The following is a 19506-nucleotide window of genomic DNA, read 5'->3' as shown; positions in this document are numbered from 1 at the left end:
ATTTACTAAAGGTTCTTTATGTGCATGTATGTAACTACCATTTACTAAAAGTTCTTTATGTGCATGTATGTAACTACCATTTACTAAAGGTTCTTTATGTGCATGTATGTAACTACCATTTACTAAAAGTTCTTTATGTGCATGTATGTAACTACTATTTACTAAAAGTTCTTTATGTGCATGTATGTAACTACCATTTACTAAAAGTTATTTATGTGCATGTATGTAACTACCATTTACTAAAAGTTCTTTATGTGCATGTATGTAACTACTATTTACTAAAAGTTCTTTATGTGCATGTATGTAACTACTATTTACTAAAAGTTCTTTATGTGCATGTATGTAACTACTATTTACTAAAAGTTCTTTATGTGTATGTATGTAACTACCATTTACTAAAAGTTCTTTATGTGCATGTATGTAACTACCATTTACTAAAAGTTCTTTATGTGCATGTATGTAACTACTATTTACTAAAAGTTCTTTATGTGCATGTATGTAACTACCATTTACTAAAAGTTCTTTATGTGCATGTATGTAACTACCATTTACTAAAAGTTCTTTATGTGCATGTATGTAACTACCATTTACTAAAAGTTCTTTATGTGCATGTATGTAACTACTATTTACTAAAAGTTCTTTATGTGTATGTATGTAACTACCATTTACTAAAAGTTCTTTATGTGTATGTATGTAACTACCATTTACTAAAAGTTCTTTACGTGTATGCATCCATTTACTAAAAGTTTCTTTATGTGTATGTGTACTATGAACCTTCGAGCTTTTCTCCATGGGCCTCCACTGAAAATGGACATATATCCAGTCGGACTATCCCAGTTAACAAATGTAAAATAAATAAATATATATATATATATATATATATATATATATATATATATATATATATATATATATAAATATGTGTGTGTATATATGGGTCCTAGTTAAATGATCCAAGTTCAGAAATTCAAATTTCATATGGTTGAAACCATATGATCGAAGTTCTAAAACTTTGAACATTTAAATGGAGATCTCCTTACAGCATGGAATGGGAATATTCCCATTTCCTTGCTGTAGTCTGATCTCAGAGATGGTATATTTTAATAGTGCAGGTGTAGGTTTTTTCTTTTCTTTTTTTTAAATGTTCGAGATTACAAAACTTCGATCATATGGTCCTGACCGTTTTGTAATTTTGATCATTGAACGTAGACCATATATATATATATATATATATATATATATATATTTATATGTGTGTGTGTGTGTGTGTGTGTATATATACATATATATATATATATATATATATATATATATATATATATATATATATATATATATATATATATATATATATATATATATTTAGCTGCTTGTTGGCCAGTAAAGTCCACTGGAAAAATTGTGTCTTGTCATGGTCAACCTAGGAGCACTGCTTGGTTAAATGACTTGCTCAGAATCACACATGAGACAAATGTGGATGGAATAAAAACCTGTACTCTGCCAAGGAAGTAGCTCATTAACAGCTTTATTCATCTGTGCTAATACACATACAAGCACACACACACACACACACACACACACACACACACACACACACACACACACACACACACACACACACACACACACACATTACCTGTATGTTACACAGATGAGACTGCACATACTGTAATCACTGTTATTCTTGCTTCTCGTTTTGTTTTTCATTTCTCCTTGTTGTAATGCAATCCAATATGCTCCTACTAGTTTAGGCCATGTAATGCAAATGTGAACTAGAGTTCGGCATTGGTTTTACTATCTGCCTGCTGAATTCACTTTACAGACTGTTTTTTTTTCTGTAATGCATATGTTTATAAGCTGTTCTGAACATACCTCTTAACTGTCCAGATTTTTGTAGAATGTCCAGATTGTTGCCTCATATTTTTGATCTGTTCCTTATAAAATGTTGGCTTTCTGACAAATCATTAGCTAATCATAAGGACTTGAAGTCAAAAAATAATGACAGACATTTGACAGACATTTGAGTTCCAGACTTGATACTCTGCAGAAAATTCATGAAAATGCAATGCCTGTTATTCTATCAACTTTCTAAGTCTGTAAGAGCAATATGTAAAAATTAGCCCTATTTTGGGGTTGTTGTCCTCACAGTGTTTATGGCTTTGTCCAGATCTCTTGCCTTAAGAGGTTGAGAGGTATGGTTTTCAAGCTTTTTATTTCTGTAAGCCTCCACTGTAAAAGGACGTATAAATACTTAACGACCACAAAGAATTCATAAAAATGTTGCACAACAATAAGGGGCCCACAGAAGAGCCAATGAACATTCTAGAGAATGTGTTCGGAATTACAGTCCTCTGTGAATAACATAGAGAAGGCATGTGTGTATTCTAAGGGTACGGGGGGATAAGGAAATGTAAGCCTACGTAGTCTTCCCTAAATGAATTCTCTTGGTGACATTTGGACTTCAAAAAAGTGTGAGGAATTCATTGACACAATGTAAGTGATTTAGTTCATGTAGTGACTATAAAGATGTTATAGTTTTTAATCATTAACACAGAACAGTGAAAAAATAAATAACACTAAAATATAAAGCAAGTAGTCATATAAACAATAATTCACTTGAGCTTAATATAAGTTTTTGTTAATCCTTTCCAGATAGTTTATAGCTGCATGATGCTACAGTTTGCATATTATAAATCATAATCACCATTCACAGAAGTCATTCACAAAACTGTTTGTGTGTGTGTTGGGGAGGTGCAAAACACACTGTCATACAATAAGAAGACCTATTACATTTCATATCTGTGCAGCAGTCGGTCACCTTTAGATTGGAAGGTTGCTCATACCCCCTTCTAATATTCATTGCATTTAGTACTGATCCTCCTTAGTAGGGGGCTGAAGCATACTCTCATGACAGAGAATCAATTTGTTTGACACAGGAAAGTCGGCACTCACAATATGGTCTGATAAAGCATTCACCAGGATTATAAAGACCTTTCCTTCAAAAGGTTTATAAGCAGAAGAACTGTACTGGTGCTGTATTGATTATAATAGAAAAGTTTTTTGTCAGTTGTCAAAGGTCAGAGCGCAGAAAAAGAGTAAGAATTCGATGCTGCTACTTTGGAATGTAGCTAGACCATTTGTCAGTATTTCTGCATCTTGCTGTTTATAAAGGCCTAAATGAAATTCATTAGGACAGCCAGTGGATGAAATGGAAAGAATATTTTCAGAGGTATCGCAAGAAGCTCTTTATAAACCAAGTTTATGAGGTTTATGTCAGTAATCAGCAGGTAACCCACAAACATGAATTATGTCATCTTTAAAACATATGAATCATTAGTTTACACACACAGTATGGTCATGCCTTAGTGTGGGATTCAAACCACTGGAAAACCACAGCACTCAAGAGAGGCGTTAAGCACATACAAATCAGTTTTACAGCTAATTAAGGTAATATGGGCACACAAGAAAACAAAGCTAATGATTTCTAACTGTTAACACAGCCTTGTAAACTGCAAATAAGACCATAGTGAAGGATTTTTGCATGTGTGCATGTGACTGGAGATGTATGTTTAATTGTGGTGCCGAAAAGGGAATAACAAGTGGCAATCAGTACTGACTTTTTAAAGCATGTGTACTCATTAACACAAGTGTGAAGAGAATGTCAAAATCTATATATCCAAAAATGCCTAAATTTAAATTCAAAATACATGTTTAAGGTCCCTGTGGCTGCTTTCTCCAGAACACTACCATGTTAATGTTTGGGCACCTGTAGGCAGCATTTCTCAGTGTTATACCTAGAAGAAATGTACACTACTGGCTCTTTGTCCAAAGATGATAAAAGTCAAAACAAAATCTAGGCTAAAATCAATTTAAACAATCTTTGCATTTTAGATTTCTGTGCAGGGAGAACCATTAATCATCAGCAATAGCCTGGATTCCATTAGCAAATTGTGGTTATAAATAGATCCCAAGGCAGAATTCCTCTGTAACAAGTGAAATGTTATAGGATATGAAAGGTTTTAAAGGGCTACTGTTTCCATTTCAAAGCCATTTTCAGGCCTTAATGAAACTGCTACATAATAAGGCATTAAATTCAGTTTAGTCATTGGAGCAGTGCAGTCACAGTTAGCTTGGCTTAGAGCATTAAGCAAGAAGGAGCTAAAAGACATATTAAAAAAAATGTTTTATTGGTCTCAGGCTTAGAACAAGGTTACATATATCCAGAGGGTGACACTCAAATCCCACACTGGATTGACTGACATTATAGGAGAACATTTCATTTCCTCTACGTAGTGAATATTAAAAAAAGATACTACCTGGAACTGTAGCTTGAAATTGATATAGCATTTTCAAACATGAATTACAAACATCAACAGGGCATGAATTTGCTGTTTATTTTGATCCATACTTTGTAATTCTGTTTTAGGTAGTTCCATATTTACTGACTTTTATGATAACTCTTCCATGATTATGCAATGTGAACTTACATTAATGCTTTATTCACATCTAAAATAACACAAGGGGGATTCATTTTCAAAAATGGTTTGATCCAGACATTCATTAGTATTCTGTTCTGCCTTTGCACATCAATTCTTTAAAATCACTTCTGTTGCAGGTAAAATGAACCTGCATGCAAAAAGGATGCTCCCTGACCTCACAGAACAATAGGTATTCAAAACCATCTGGGAATTTTAAAGAAAACGTGGTTCAAGCCTACTGGAATGAGCAGTTTTATTATGACTAATGTTAATAAGTACTACAGTAGACTTAAAATAGAGAGTAAAGGTATCATATAAGAAAGAAGATGAGTCAAAATGTCAAACACATATATCTTAGAAGTTTTCTTTTTTTCATAATCATAGAAAGCTCTCAACTAGCTGGAAATAGAGACAGTTTCTCTTGCACATTTATATGATTTATGGCAGCTGGAATTTGCTTATACTTTTTTTTTAATAATCAGTGGCACTTAATTACCTTATTAGGTATACTAACTGAAAAGGTAGATTCCTGCACTAACATGCAGTATGTAAGTGTGTGTGTGTGTGATAATCATTAAGGCAGTAAAACATTGGGCAATAAACTAAATCAGTGGTGGGTATAGCACATGGAACTTCACATGTTCTATTAGGGTGAAGGTCAGTCAAGGTAAATCACAGGACAACTAAGAGCAAACCATAATCTAAATGGCAGTGTCCATATAGGAATATGTAAAACAATCATACTGACCAACAAATTAAACTGTGCCACATTTATGATTATGAAAATCCTTCACTCATTAGCTCGATTCTTAGAAACTGTCCATAGAGAAGACCATATTGTGATGTTTCTGCCAAACATTTCAGGCCATTCCTTAGACATGAGACCGAGAGCTGGTCAAGAAGATTATCTCTATCTCATAATTCAATTTCAGGCCAGCATATTTATTTTTTATCATTTGTTTTTTGTTTTTTTTTTGTTTTTTTGCATATTGGCTCAGGTTGACTAGACAACCCTCCATGTGACTGTCTTTCTTCTTCGTTCCATTGCATTAATTTACTGTAAAGTTGTAATGCTTATATAATACAAGATCTGATTTTCTCCACAGTTTCTTCACCCCTTCCTGTATCTTGCATAATATTGCTTTGTCTAATAATCCATTCTATTTCTTTTTGTTAATGTTGGCTTGCATAACTACTGTCTATGTAGTTAGTAGTTATGATACATTAAGTGCAAGTCCTTCATTTTGATAGTAATTCCAGGATGTTATAGATGAAATTCTCCTTTCTCTGAGGTGTCGTAATTTCAATTAATTATGTTGTCAAGGGGATGGAGACAATGAAATGTCCTGCCCATGAGGGTATTGAGGGGATCTCCCATCTCTCACAGAAAAATGTTTTTCAATTTGCTTTAAACTTTTTGTGCTCCCTGTCTAGGATTCAAAGAAATGTTGTTTGTATCTAGGAATATGTTTGAGATGGTCAGAATACACTGATACAACTAAGGTACTAGCCTGCCGTTGCAAAGTTAGCAATGAAAGGAAAAAAGAATCAGAACTTGGAGTACAGAATTAATACTTACAATCAGCAACCAACACTATAAATGGCAAAACTGAAATTGGTTATATGCCATTTGATAACTGCCCACTTCTAAATTTGAGATTAATTCGTCTGAGAGTAGTAGTTTACAAGAATGTTTTTTTCTTATGTGGATTTCAGCATATTTGACAAATGTTCTGTTTGTAGCGCACACCTTGCTGCTCTCCTTGGATGCTTCTGAAGTATCATTGGGCATGTGACTCATGAATGACCCCTACCTTCAAGCCATGGAGCTGTGGGATAGAAAGTTTAACCAGTGAATTGCATCTTCATATGCCAAATACCTGACTGTAAATTTGGCTGTTATCTAGCATTAATATGTTTAGTGAATGTCTGTTTCCTGCTGCATGAAATATTTCTGATCTCTATAGAAATGAAAATAACTTAGCCTATATTGTAAATTCCTCAAAATCTGAGTAAAAAAGATGAAGGAAATATTAATTTCCTTTACAGGCATTAACAACTTATTGGCTGTACACTGAAAGGAGTTATTTGCTGAGTAAAGCACTTGTGGAATGACACAGTCCCACAACAACAAAATGTTTGCTTACTTTAACTTGTTTCATTTAATTGTCCACTCATTTTCCAGAATTTTAATCCTGCTACAAATAGTGACACAAAGAATGCAGCCCAATGCTATTTGGGGCAATGCCAGTTGAACTGGGCCGCAGGAGAGCTGAAGGGGATTCCTGATGTCTGATTTCTTTATTTGGTGTGCAAGGTCTGTCAATACCAGAACTGTTCTGTCACCAAAGGACCACAAAAGTAAGTGCAGTATTACACACAGTTAAAAATAAGACTTTGTTCAGTGCCAGCATTTGTTCTGCTTCTTCGGAAAAGCATTGGAATTGCAGGAGAGGCAATCAGTATTGCTGGACACTTAATTGCCACTACTTAAAGTCATATAGTATTACCACATAATTCAAGGTAATTCTCCCACATGCAGTCATATACTTAATATTCCATGACCATTTGAAAGAGGACATGAAGAATTATTATTGGGACAGAGTATGTGTTTTGTATTTTTGAGAGACAGGTGTTGATAGAAATGGACAATGTACACAAATCAGGAAAATGAAGGTCTTCTGATGCATACATGCTATCTGGACAAACAAGAGAAACAAAATGTCATTCTAACACATTCAGAAGAAACTGAATACAGGTTAGATGCCTTGATACATCATGATGGATGAATAGCATAGCATATTGCTGCAGCTGAAATTGCCCTTCTTTATAAATGTAATAATAAACAGCACCAGCAAAAGCTGGACTACTTAAAGAAAGTCCATTCACAGCAAGGCTTAGGATTTAGTTTAAGCCATTTATTTAAAGTAAAGGAAAATTGGCAGCAATACCTCATGTTGCTGCCAAGATTTCACTACAGAGGCTTTTGTTTTGTTTCAGAGTGGAAATATTAATTCAGAAATGTATATGTAAAGCACTTGCTTACAAAGACCATGCACGTTCCTGTTGGGTTCCTGTAACAATGAAAGAGTACAACCACAAAGAGCTATAAATGACAAAACAAGACATGAAATTAGTTGGAAGAATGCAGCAAGGAATAATTAGGACAAAATACAGCTTTTAGGTTAATTACATTGTGGTTCCCTAGTCTATTTCCTCCAATGACTGCTTCAAAGGGTACTGCAAATTCCATTTAAGATATACTTACAAACAGATGCTGTTTTTCCAAACACAAAACATTCATCCTTTTCTATGTTGCTTTTTTGTCTCTCTTACATTTAATAGTTTATTTAAAAATAAAATGTGAGAGAGATTAAGCCAAAAAGGACAATTGGATAAAGCAGGAATAGAAACCCTAGTCAGGCATAAATAACACAGCCAAATGACATATGAGTCTATCCAAGAAAACAACATATACACCATGGTTTACATTTTTTAGAATACTTTATTTTGTGCCAAGTGATATGCAAGAATTTAAATTAAAATATGTCATTTTACCTCAAGTTTGCTATATGAATTCTTATGTTTCTTAGATGGTATTTATTTTTAAATGTCTTGTTTTGCTAAATTTTATAATGGTGTGGAAGGCAGGAAAATTTTGACACACCTAAAAACAAATGGTTATAGTTTTATTCTGGGGCCAGTTTATGGCCTGTTTAAGGAATGCAATATTTTTTTGCAAGATTTGACAAAAGTGGTCTAAGAGTTTCTAGTTGCATCCTTAATATTATTAGTGTATTGCAATGGCATATTTGATGGCAAATCAGACACATTTCTCCACTGAGGGAGAATCATTACCATAAAATGTACAGGGAAATGTATTTATTTATTTAGCTTTTGTTGATGGGGTTATTCTAGACTAGTAGCCTCTTTTTCTGGAGGAATCAGAGGTGGCATTTATACTGTTAGGAGACATTTGGCAGGAGGAGAGGAAGTGAATTATACCATGACCCCCCATTAATATTCCAAAACGTGCACACTGATTGGCCAGCATGCACGTTGTAAATCGACTTATACTAATGGAAAAAGGTCCGGTCGCCCGGACTTTTTCCATTAGTATAAGTCTCTTTTAAAACACTGTCTCGCTATGTTAAAAGAGTTTAACATAGCGACACAGGTTTAAAAAAAGCAATGGAGATCTCCGTTGCTTTTTTTAAAGCTGTCTCGCTATGTACACAGTGTGTAAAAAGCAACGGAGATCTTGCTTTCTCCGTTGCTTTTTTTTAAACCTGTCTCGCTATGTTAAATGGGTTTAACATAGCGAGACAGCTTTAAAATAAGCAACGGAGATCTCCATTTAACATAGCGAAACAGTAAAAAGCAACAGAAATCTTGCTTTCTCCGTTGCTTTTGGCCACAGCTCTGATGTACTGAGTAGGCATGCGCAGTACATCAGAACTGCCGCGGATACCAGACAGCTGCGGAAGGGCAGCAAAGAGGCATTATACAATGCCATTATTTAAGAAAAGTAATTATTTCTTTTCTTAAATAATGTTATAGTATAACAGCAATAACCCACTTCTGGGTGTGGGTAATGCGGGATTTACCCACGGTTGTCTTTGTTTGGTCCCTCGGGACCAAACCATGCCAACCATGGGTAAATCCCGCATTACCCACACCCAGGCGTGGGTTATTGCTATAGTATTCTCTGGAGCTGCTAGGTGGCACTGGTGAGCTGGTACTGCAGTTCTGGGTATTCTAAGATGGTGGCAAGTGCAGCACAGCTGGAGAGAGGAGTAGGAGAAAACTTACTGAATGAAGGAGAAGGAAATTAAATAACTGTTACAGAGTTGAAAAATGGATGTCTGGAGACGTACACAAGTGCTGATAGAGTTGATTTGTTTTTTTTTTTTTTTTTTACAAAAAAGAAGTTTTGTAGATGTGGCAAGAAAAGGAAGACTGGAAGACGGAACTGAGAAGGGAGAAACGTTTGCAGTTTCTCAATAGCCACAGAGAAGACGACCAGTAATAAGAATAAAAAGTAAAAGTGATGGCAGTGTAAACAAGTATGCCATTATCGATAGTACTATTTTGACACTAGGGTTTAATACTAAAAACTTGAGCATTAGCTCATTTGTGAGCTGAACTGTTTTTTGTAAAGTGACATTTGAAAGCTTTAATGTGCTGAGACTGAAAAAAGAAATACAGAAGCACGAAGGAAAGAGGATTTATTTCAAAAAGTTTGACTGTAACTGAAAAAGAAAATAAAAGTGCAGTTTAGGACTTCAGATATAGATGATCATGAGTTGAAACAGTTTTTTTTTCTTTCACTATGTAGTAAATTACACAACATTAAAAAAATATGCAATGAAATTAATGTATAGACTGGGAGATGGGAAGTGCAGGTAACAATGGATGGTAATAATGGATGGCTCTGTTCTTGCAACTGTCATGCTTAGGACTTACCTCAGTCTCTTTAACTAAATATTGCTCATTGAGGATTATCTTTCACCAATATTTGACCTAATCAGTATAGAAAATAATTCTCTTTCTTGTTTAAATTGTACGTATTCATGTTCATAGGTTCATACTAGGCTATCTGCCCAAGGGCATTTATAAGCCTAGCCCATAGTTATGTGGCTTTCGCCACCCCTTTAGTTTGAATAAAAACTATGCCTATCATTTTGCTGTGCCTCTGTCAAGCAGTGACACTGAAGTAATCCCTGGGGTATATCTGCAATCTCCCATCCATTGGTCAAGATTCCTCTTGAACAAGGCCAGAGAGGTGCTCTGCCTCACATGTATTCCTTTACCAGGTGTCTGACAGAGAAAACAGTTACTTGAGGAAATGAAAAACCGTTGTGTTAGTAAATATGTCAGTAGTGATGGTAGGAGAGTTTAGTGGTAACCTGAGGAAAGTAAAGGAATACATATGGAATAACCTCCCCTCACACATTACCTCACTAGACTCCTTTCAACTTTTCAAAAAACAACTTCTATTACATCTTAACAACTTCTGGCTCTGCTCCTGTACCAATCCAGACTAAATGACTTCTTCGCTCTTCAGCCATACCTCCCTACGTAAAAATCACTATCTTTCCCTGCTATTTCAAATGACTAAATTACTGTACTGTTCTAAAAAAAAAAAAAAAAAAAAAATATGAATATATAGCTTAGGCTATTTGATTTTTACCTGTTTTTTTTTCGCTGTATTTTCTACTACACTAAAATGTATGCATTGTTGCTTAAATGTTTAACCTTGTTTTAATTGTGGAGCTTTTCTCCCCGGGCCTCCACTGAAAATGGAAATTATCCAGCTGGACTAGCCTGGTCAACAAATGTAAAATAAAAATGAATAAAATAAAATAAAATGTACCGGGATTTTGTTCCACAGCATAGGGAGTCTCTGGGTGATGAATCTGTCCCTCCAGCACGTTCTATTTATAACCGTGTCAAGGTTTAAGTCTCCCGCCCTTGTGGTTCTGAGGGATCTAGATTTTTTGAGGTGAAGCATATTCATCAAATCTGGGTTTGACATGGCCTTATATGTCAGGCACAGGTCACCTCTGAGCAAGCGGTATGAGACTGAATAGAGCTGGAGTTCTTTCAGTCGGGCAGCATAAGACATATTTTTGAGACCCTTTATCCTTTTGGTGAGGAACTTTTTGGGCCTTTCAAGCTACAGCAGGTGTCTGGTCAGATATAAATGTTTACTACTAAGAACTGCATTTTCCATTATTATGTAACAACTGTTTGTGAATACTTCTTTATTTCCTTACATGTTTGACAACTTCTGCAATGTTTGTATTTGCTATAACTGGAGCTTTTCTCCCTGGGCCTCCACTGAAAAAGGACCTGTGTCCAGTCGGACTTTCCCTGTAAACAAATGTAAAATAAAATAAATAAGGATGGGAAAATTCAACACAAATTTAAATGCAATAATTATGAATGCTAAGAGAGGATTTGTTAGGTACTAGGGTCAAGCCAAAGCATGCTATTTCTGTGGGGATGAAAATCATTTAGTTTAAGAGTGTAACAAACAAAGGTGTGGCAATTGTTGGGAAAAGGGGCATACAACAAAAAACTGAAAGAGTTTTAGTAGGAAAATGTAAATAGTTTGGATATTTCTGGTTAAGCTATCCTATGTTAAAAAGGAGAGAGTAAATGAAGAGGAAACAGAAGAAAAAAACTGTAGAAGATATTACTAGAAATACTGAAAGAGAGGATAGCATTGGAAAAGGGGGATACTGAAGAAAATTTAAACATTTAAGAGGTAGTTAGTGAAGAAATAACAGTATAAAGCAAGGTTATTAATACACAGGAAGAGAACAGATTTACAATTTTAGAAAGTGAAAAGGAAGAAGAGGGAGAAATGGAGACAGGAGAAAAACAAGAACAAGACAGTAAAAAATCAGTTGGTAGGAGGCTTAGGAGAAGGTAAAAATATGACCTAAAAGTAAACCATTTACAAAACAAAAAGGAAAATCATTATATATATCTTTTTGTATTAAATGTAAATAGCATTAGCAATGATATCATAGGTTTGCTGATGGTAATGGAATGGTGTCAACAATATAAAAATGGATGTTTTTTTTGCATGCTAGATACCTGATGCAACAATAAAAGAATAATAAAAAAAGAATATAATACAGACAGTATAGGGTGGTGGAGGTCAAATTATTTGGTTGGTAGGAAATGAGATGTGTTCTGGAATAGGAATTTTTATACAAAATGATGAAATAACCATCGTAGGTGTAACAATAATATTACCAGGAAAGGTAGCAATATGTGATATGCCAGTGACATAAAAATGTATAAGATTGTAGTGAATTATGCATACATTAAAAAGACAGAGAAAACAGTTACTTGAGGAAATGAAAAACCGTTGTGTTAGTAAATATGTCAGTAGTGATGGTAGGAGAGTTTAGTGGTAACCTGAGGAAAGTAAAGGGAAAAATAACACAGAATATTAAGATATTACGAGAATGAATAACATGTGGAGATTTAAAAGTAGGGTAAATACAGAATGGACATATAAAGGGGAAATTTTATGACTAAAATTGAGCATTAAGTTTACTCTAAACACTTAAACAAACAACAGGGTTATAGATTGCAGCATTTTCAAATCATTGAACACTATGGACTAGAACTGGGAAAGACAACAAAATAATAAAGGATGGAAAGGGATGAAGAAATTAACTGCAGAGTTTGTAAAGGAGGACAAAATGATAACCGAGAAAGAAATATTATAGAAAGATCAGATGACAATGAGACCATTTTATAGAATTTGAAACAGTGGTGAATACAGTATTAGCAGAAATATAAAAATATAGTTAGAAGTGGAAAGGAGAATAAAAAAGAAATAAGATGAAATATAAAAAAATGGAATTATTTGAAAGGGATAGAAGAAAGAAGTGACAAAATAAGGAGCATAGAAAAACACATATATGAAAATAATAGAGAAAGAATAATAGTATGTTACATAGGCAAATATTTTTTTTTCTGAAGGAAAAGAAAGTGGAGGTTCCCCCTTATTTAGGCAAAGAAGTACAAATGAGAGAAGGAAGGATGGAGCTATCACAAGAAACATAAAATACAAACAAGAAGATATTATGGAGGTAACAGAAAATTTTGTAGACAAAATGTATGAAAAAGAAGAACTAGATTGGCAACAAGAATGGAAAGTGAAAAAAAACATATGAAAAGGTAAGAATTTTCAAGAAAATGATATAAGAATATAAGAAATAGAGAAGTTAAGAAAAGAAGGTAAGGCCAAATCAGCAGCAAGATTAGATGGTATGAGGTATGAGTATTATAAGGCAATCGATAAAGATGAAAGATTATTTATTTATTTCACATTTGCTAACTGGGTTGATCCAGCTGAGTTACAAAAATCCCATTTTCAGTGGAGACCTGAAGAGAAAAGTTCCAATAATATCTACAGCAATAAAAGGTAAAAGAAATATTATATCCAAGATAAAACAGAGTACAAACTGAAATGTCGGTATACCAAACAAATTACAGTTGTTATTTTTTTAACATATTAAATGAATGGATAAATGAAGGTATAATGGAAGAAGACATATATGGTAGAGTGATAAAATATATATGGAAAAGGATGAAAGAAAAGGTATAAAAATTGGAGGCCTATATGACTAGGAAATGCTGATTATAAAATATTAATGGAAATATAAAAAAGATGGAGAAGGGATTTATGATAGAAGAGGTGAAAGAAATGTTCTTATAGTGAAAGACGTAGTACAGATGATACTGCAATAAAATAAAGAAGTAAGACTGATAACATGTGACGCAGCTAAAGCCTTTGAAAAAGTAAGTCAAATTTTAGAGATAATATGGCAGGGGAAAAATATTAATTTGATAAAGAAATGAAAAATACATAGGTACAAGTTATGATAAATGAATAGATGGGAAAATAAGTATTAAGAGAGGAGTAAAACAGGGATGCCAGATGAATTTGTGCTTATTTGCATTAGTAATGAATGCAGTAGTACAGAGATTCATGCATGAAATGAGGGAGGCAAAATGTGAGATGGAAGGAAATGTTATATTACGAGTATGTATCATATATGCTGATGATTTACTTCGAATAACAAGAATAAGGTATCAAAATTTGTGCTTGTAATAATGATATAAAACAGTTAAAAAGATGGCATGTAGTTAAACTAAACAAAGTGCAGGGAATTGTTTGAGATAAAATAAATGGAATACATTTCACAAGAAAGGAAATCATTTGGGGATTGAAATCTGGTGAGTATGAACAAATAATAAGTCAATGGAGCGAGATGCTGGAACATGTAAAACATGTTAGCTTGGTGGAAAAGTTTTCACTTATTTCAGAAAAAAAAACATATATGCTGAATTCTAACATATTAGGAGAAATAACACATTTAGGGGAATTTATATTTTCCACAAAAAATGAAAAAAGTGTATTAGAGATTGTTTAGCTTCATTTGGGGTTCAAGGCTGAAGCCAGTAAGAAGAGATATAATTTATAATAAAAAAAGATGAAGGTAGCTTGAATTAAAAAAAAATCCAGTGATGCATTTAGCATCTATGCATTTTTTTGGGGTAATGAGAAAGGTAAAAGAAAGGAAAAAGAAATAATAGGGAAGAAGCTATATGAAAAATATAAAAAATGCATAGGGAAAAGTGAAGAACAAAATGTACATGATGGAAAAAAGAATATGACAAAAAATGAAATTATGAACATTAAACATAAGTGAGATCAATGGAAAAAGAAAACAATGGTATAATATGATTTTAGAAAAAACATGTCTTTGGTATACCCATGGAAGGAATTAAAAGAAGATGAAAAAAAAAAAAAACACAAAGTAAAATACTAAAGAAAAAGGTTTGAAAAATGTTATGAAACAAAGAATTTTTTTATGTAGTGTTTTATTAGACACATTACTGGTGAAAGGGATGATGGAGAAAAGGAAATGTGTTGATTGTAGTGAAAAAGCAGCAACAAAACATTGTTTTTGGATTGCAAAATAATAAATGTATTAAAAAATAAAATAGATGGGAAGGATTTAAATGTATGCATATCAATATATTTTATGGGAAGCACAGTATATTAAAGTAAAGAAATTTGATACTGATAAACTGGATAAAGTACTATTTGTGGCAATATGCATGCTGTGGAAAAATGTGTAAATTTGTTACATAACAAGAAAATACAAGATAATGATATATTAGCTGAAATAAGAAAATGGTTATAGAAGAAAGGCTGGGTTTGATAGAGGGTAAATATAAAATAAAAAGAATAAAATAAATCATAGAGTTTAGTTAAGTTCTTTTGTGTTGATAACTTGTAAATAATTTTAAAATGAATTTTAAAAAGACTGTATAAAATAGATTTAAAGTTCTTATATGGTGTAAAATAAATGTAAATTTTAATAACATACCCATACTTTTCTTTTATATCCACCTGAGCATTTGTAAACTAATGTAGATGGCACCTCAGTTTAATGTCTCATCTGAAGTATGAAATGCTTAAATGTCCAATGGAAAATTTAGTTTTAAATAGTTTGAGTCACCAAGAGAAAAAATATACCCACTGGTCACCAAATGCTTTCTCACAATTTGTAATAAAAAATTGAATACTACTAACCATTGCACCTTCAGTGCAGTGATGAAATATTAAATGAATGGGTAGGGCTGGTACAAGACCACTACAAAAGATCTAGTTTACATAACTGGAGAACAGAAATTGAATGAGATATCAAGACATGCATACATGGAAATATAACTAAAAATATCAGTACAAGCAGAAAAAACTCAGAAGGTATATAAATATAAAAGAAAAGTATAAATAATTAATTCATTGATGATACAGAAAGGCTACATAGAGAATTGCAAAACAAAGAAAAAGCAATGGAAATACACCCAAAAAGATAATATTTTTGAGAAGCATTTATGAAGAGCTTATTGAACATAACAAAATACTGAATGGATAGAAGAATGAAAAGGAACAGGAAGAGGCTTTAATATAGAGGATATGAAATGTGATGAAGTAATAGCCAGAGAAATTGAAACAAAATTAAGAAAAAAACTCCTAAGTGATGCAGTATCTAATGTCTGGATAAAGGCATTAATATCCCTATATAGAGATTAAGTCTGAAAAAAAAACGACTAATATGCACATCCAGAACAAACACCATTTGGGTTAACAACAGGAAAAAAATGCTCCTCCTTCAGAGTGAACCTGCAAGCCATCCTAAGAACTATAGACCAAATAACATGCCTTCTGACAATACATCAATTATATACTGGAACTGATGCAGACAAAGTTTATAGCCATCTAAAAAAGTTCAATCACTGCAAAAGAAAGAAAATGTACTAAAAGAAAGTCATCTGATACAAAGAGTTATCTATTGTTAAAACCATAATAAAGAGCTGTAAAAAATGGAAGAATATAAGAAAACCATGTAAAAGGGAAGGAATCTAAGTATATCAGAGATAGATTACAAATAAATTATTTGTAACCTATCCATATATTTGGCATCAACCCCACATTCACAGATAATGGAATGCTTACAAATGTATAAGATATGCCCTGCTTTGATCATCGACATTGCAGTAACTATGAAACAGTAGCAAACCACTTTCCAAATGAGCCATGATAAAGGGCAAATTGTTATCTAAGGGAGAACAATTCAATAGGGGATATTCCAAGGTAAGTCTTTAACACCACTGCTGTTTTGTCTTGTCCTTAACCTATTAAACAGTTTACTCAACTGACTAAGCTATGGTTACAGACTAACTTCCAGAAAACAACCTTGTTTAAAGACATTGCATCTACTCTTTGATAATGATGGAATACAGTGTAGCTCATCAGATGTTTTTTTTTCTAATAAAGATCATTCAGACACTGCCACTGTGACATACTGCTGTGTGGACAGGTTGGTTTGTTTTTCTTTAGATTTTTTTTTTGTATACTGTTGTGTATTTCTTATTGCACTGTTACCAGTGTATATTATTTTTTTTAGGATAAGACCCAAAGCTGTGTTTCTTGGTAAGTCATAGCAATTAAAACAAGTCACATAAGCCTAATCATGTGTGAACTGTGGACGGAGCTGGGAACAAGGTACTTCATTTAAAAGAGGAAAATAAATCATTTTAATGCTTTACTGAATAAGTTCACTCAGACTCTGCCATAGGGTGCTGTGTGGTATACTTTGATTTGTTTTTTTTTTTATATTTCCTCATACGTTTGCATATTGTGGTATATTTCATATTGCACTGTGTGTTTTATTGCATATTAAAAGTTTTTCTTAGGAAAGGAACCAAAGCTGTGACTCTTGGTGTATCATTGCAATTAGAAAAGGTAGCCTAAGGTTAATCACCTGTGATCAGAGGAAGGAAAAGTAACTAGGCCTTTTATATATAGGGGAAAAATAATTTCAAAGCTTGACTGAATATGCTCACTCAGTCTGCTGTATGACTAGATTTCCACCACCCCTCCCTGTTCCTGATGTGTCCATAAAAGCCATGTACATAAAACCCACCCTTTATGCAAATTTCACTACAAAATCCCCTACCTCTTCTCTTTCATTGGGTGTCATTAAGCTCATTTTAAGAAGTCACTATCCTTGCCCTACTTAAATTAACTAGCCCTCTCATTGCATTTCACATAACCAGGATATTGAGCATCCACTCATGAGATAATCTGTGTTGTTCTTTTAAATGTATTGATGTAGATTTGCCTGTACTTACAATAAACTCATCATTGGAAATGGCCGCAAAGCAAACATTCACACTACAATGACATATTACTTCTGTTTCCATGTCTCTGAGAAAATAACACCTGATGTAAAATAGTTGTACTTTAACTGTATACTTTACTCTCTATATAATGTGTTTTATAAATTATAAATTATACATGTGCTATATATTTTATTTTGGTAACTGTCACCTATGATATTTGCTTTAAAAAATGTTTGTATTTGGAGCTTATGAACCTATTTGGAGCTTATCTGCTCCCTTATTACTTCCACTGAAAAGTGATAATCCTACTGACCAAACTGGACTATCCCAGCAGATAAAATAAGAAGCAAATGCCAGAGGGCAAATTCACAAAAATATACTTTGTTAAACATGTTAAGTACTTTTTTCAAAATTGTAAATGAACTTCATGACAACAATTCATCAATCATGAAAATGGCATTGAATATACATTCAGATTAATACTCATTCAAAAATGAAGAATCCGTCATATTCATTTTCTCATATTAAAACTTGAAGTTGCCTCAGTGCAATCTAAATTTAGTATACAAAATAGTAAATAAGAAATAAAAACGTAAAAAAAGATTACATTTATGTTTTCATAAAAGCAACCAAAATAAACCCTGCAGTATAAATATTCAGTTAATCTTTCAGGCATTTCACATTAAAATGTATTTATTATTTATTTATTATTTTATTTATTTATTTACATTTGTTTACCGGGAAATACTATTAATGCTCAGCTTCTCATTCAATCCAGGATAGTAGGTCACATTTAATAGAATTCTCCAGTACAGTTGCTTACTCTCTAATTTTGATTCCTAATGCCCACCACTCACATTTCTTGGGGCAATAATAAATGCCAAATAAAAAATATCCCATCTATACACAGTAGTGAACAATAGAAGGTACAACTAGGAAGGTCCTGCCCTTGATTACTAAAGCTTGAGTTACCCTTTCTTTGTCATCTTTTTAACTGTATTGTTCTGCAATATATATATATATATATATATATATATATATATATATATATATATATATATATATATGTGTGTGTGTGTGTGTGTGTGTGTGTGTGTGGATATGGAGAGATAAGGTGGTGGTTCCATTGTATTAATATCCTCTATTACTTGTTACAGTCCAAAACTGGGTATTGGTCCATATTATGTAAGTAAGACTGCCTTTCTCGGACTGATCAAGTTCTGGCTTCTGAGTTTGGTCTCATAAATATTCATGTGAACTGTGTTGCAGCTGGACTCATCAAGACCAGATTCAGTACATATCTGTGGCAAAATCCAGATCTGATGAAAGAGGTAAATGAAAAATTGCCTGTGAAGAGGTGTAGGAACTTGGAGGAGTGTGCCAATGCAGTGTCTTTCCTTTGCTCTTCTGATGCTTCATATATCACTGGGGAGACTCTCATTGTGATTGGTGGAGACCAAGCTAGACTCTAAGAAGATCTGGGATATCGAAGGGGAATATGGGGATTCTGAAAGCTTTGATAATGAGGCACCTACTTTCAATACATGCAGCTGGGAGGATTTGTGTTTTGTCCAGCCATCTTTTATAAAGGATTAAATTGTATGCTTATATTTGAAGATCATAGTTTTAAAGTGTGCATAAAGATGTTCTGGTATCATTTCATTGGTTCTCACACAGTCAGTAAAACATTCTTTCATGGTTGATATAAAATATTTTTCTGTTACATGGAATCAAGAAAGCTAATCAGAAGAATGTTGGATGAGGAGGGAGGTTGGCATAATTGTTAAGGTGGTTATCT

Source organism: Protopterus annectens, chromosome 14.part0 (genome assembly GCF_019279795.1).
Source record: "Protopterus annectens isolate FY-2018-M chromosome 14.part0, PAN1.0, whole genome shotgun sequence".
Lineage (NCBI taxonomy): Eukaryota > Metazoa > Chordata > Ceratodontiformes > Protopteridae > Protopterus > Protopterus annectens.
This window is presented reverse-complemented; position numbering follows the sequence as displayed.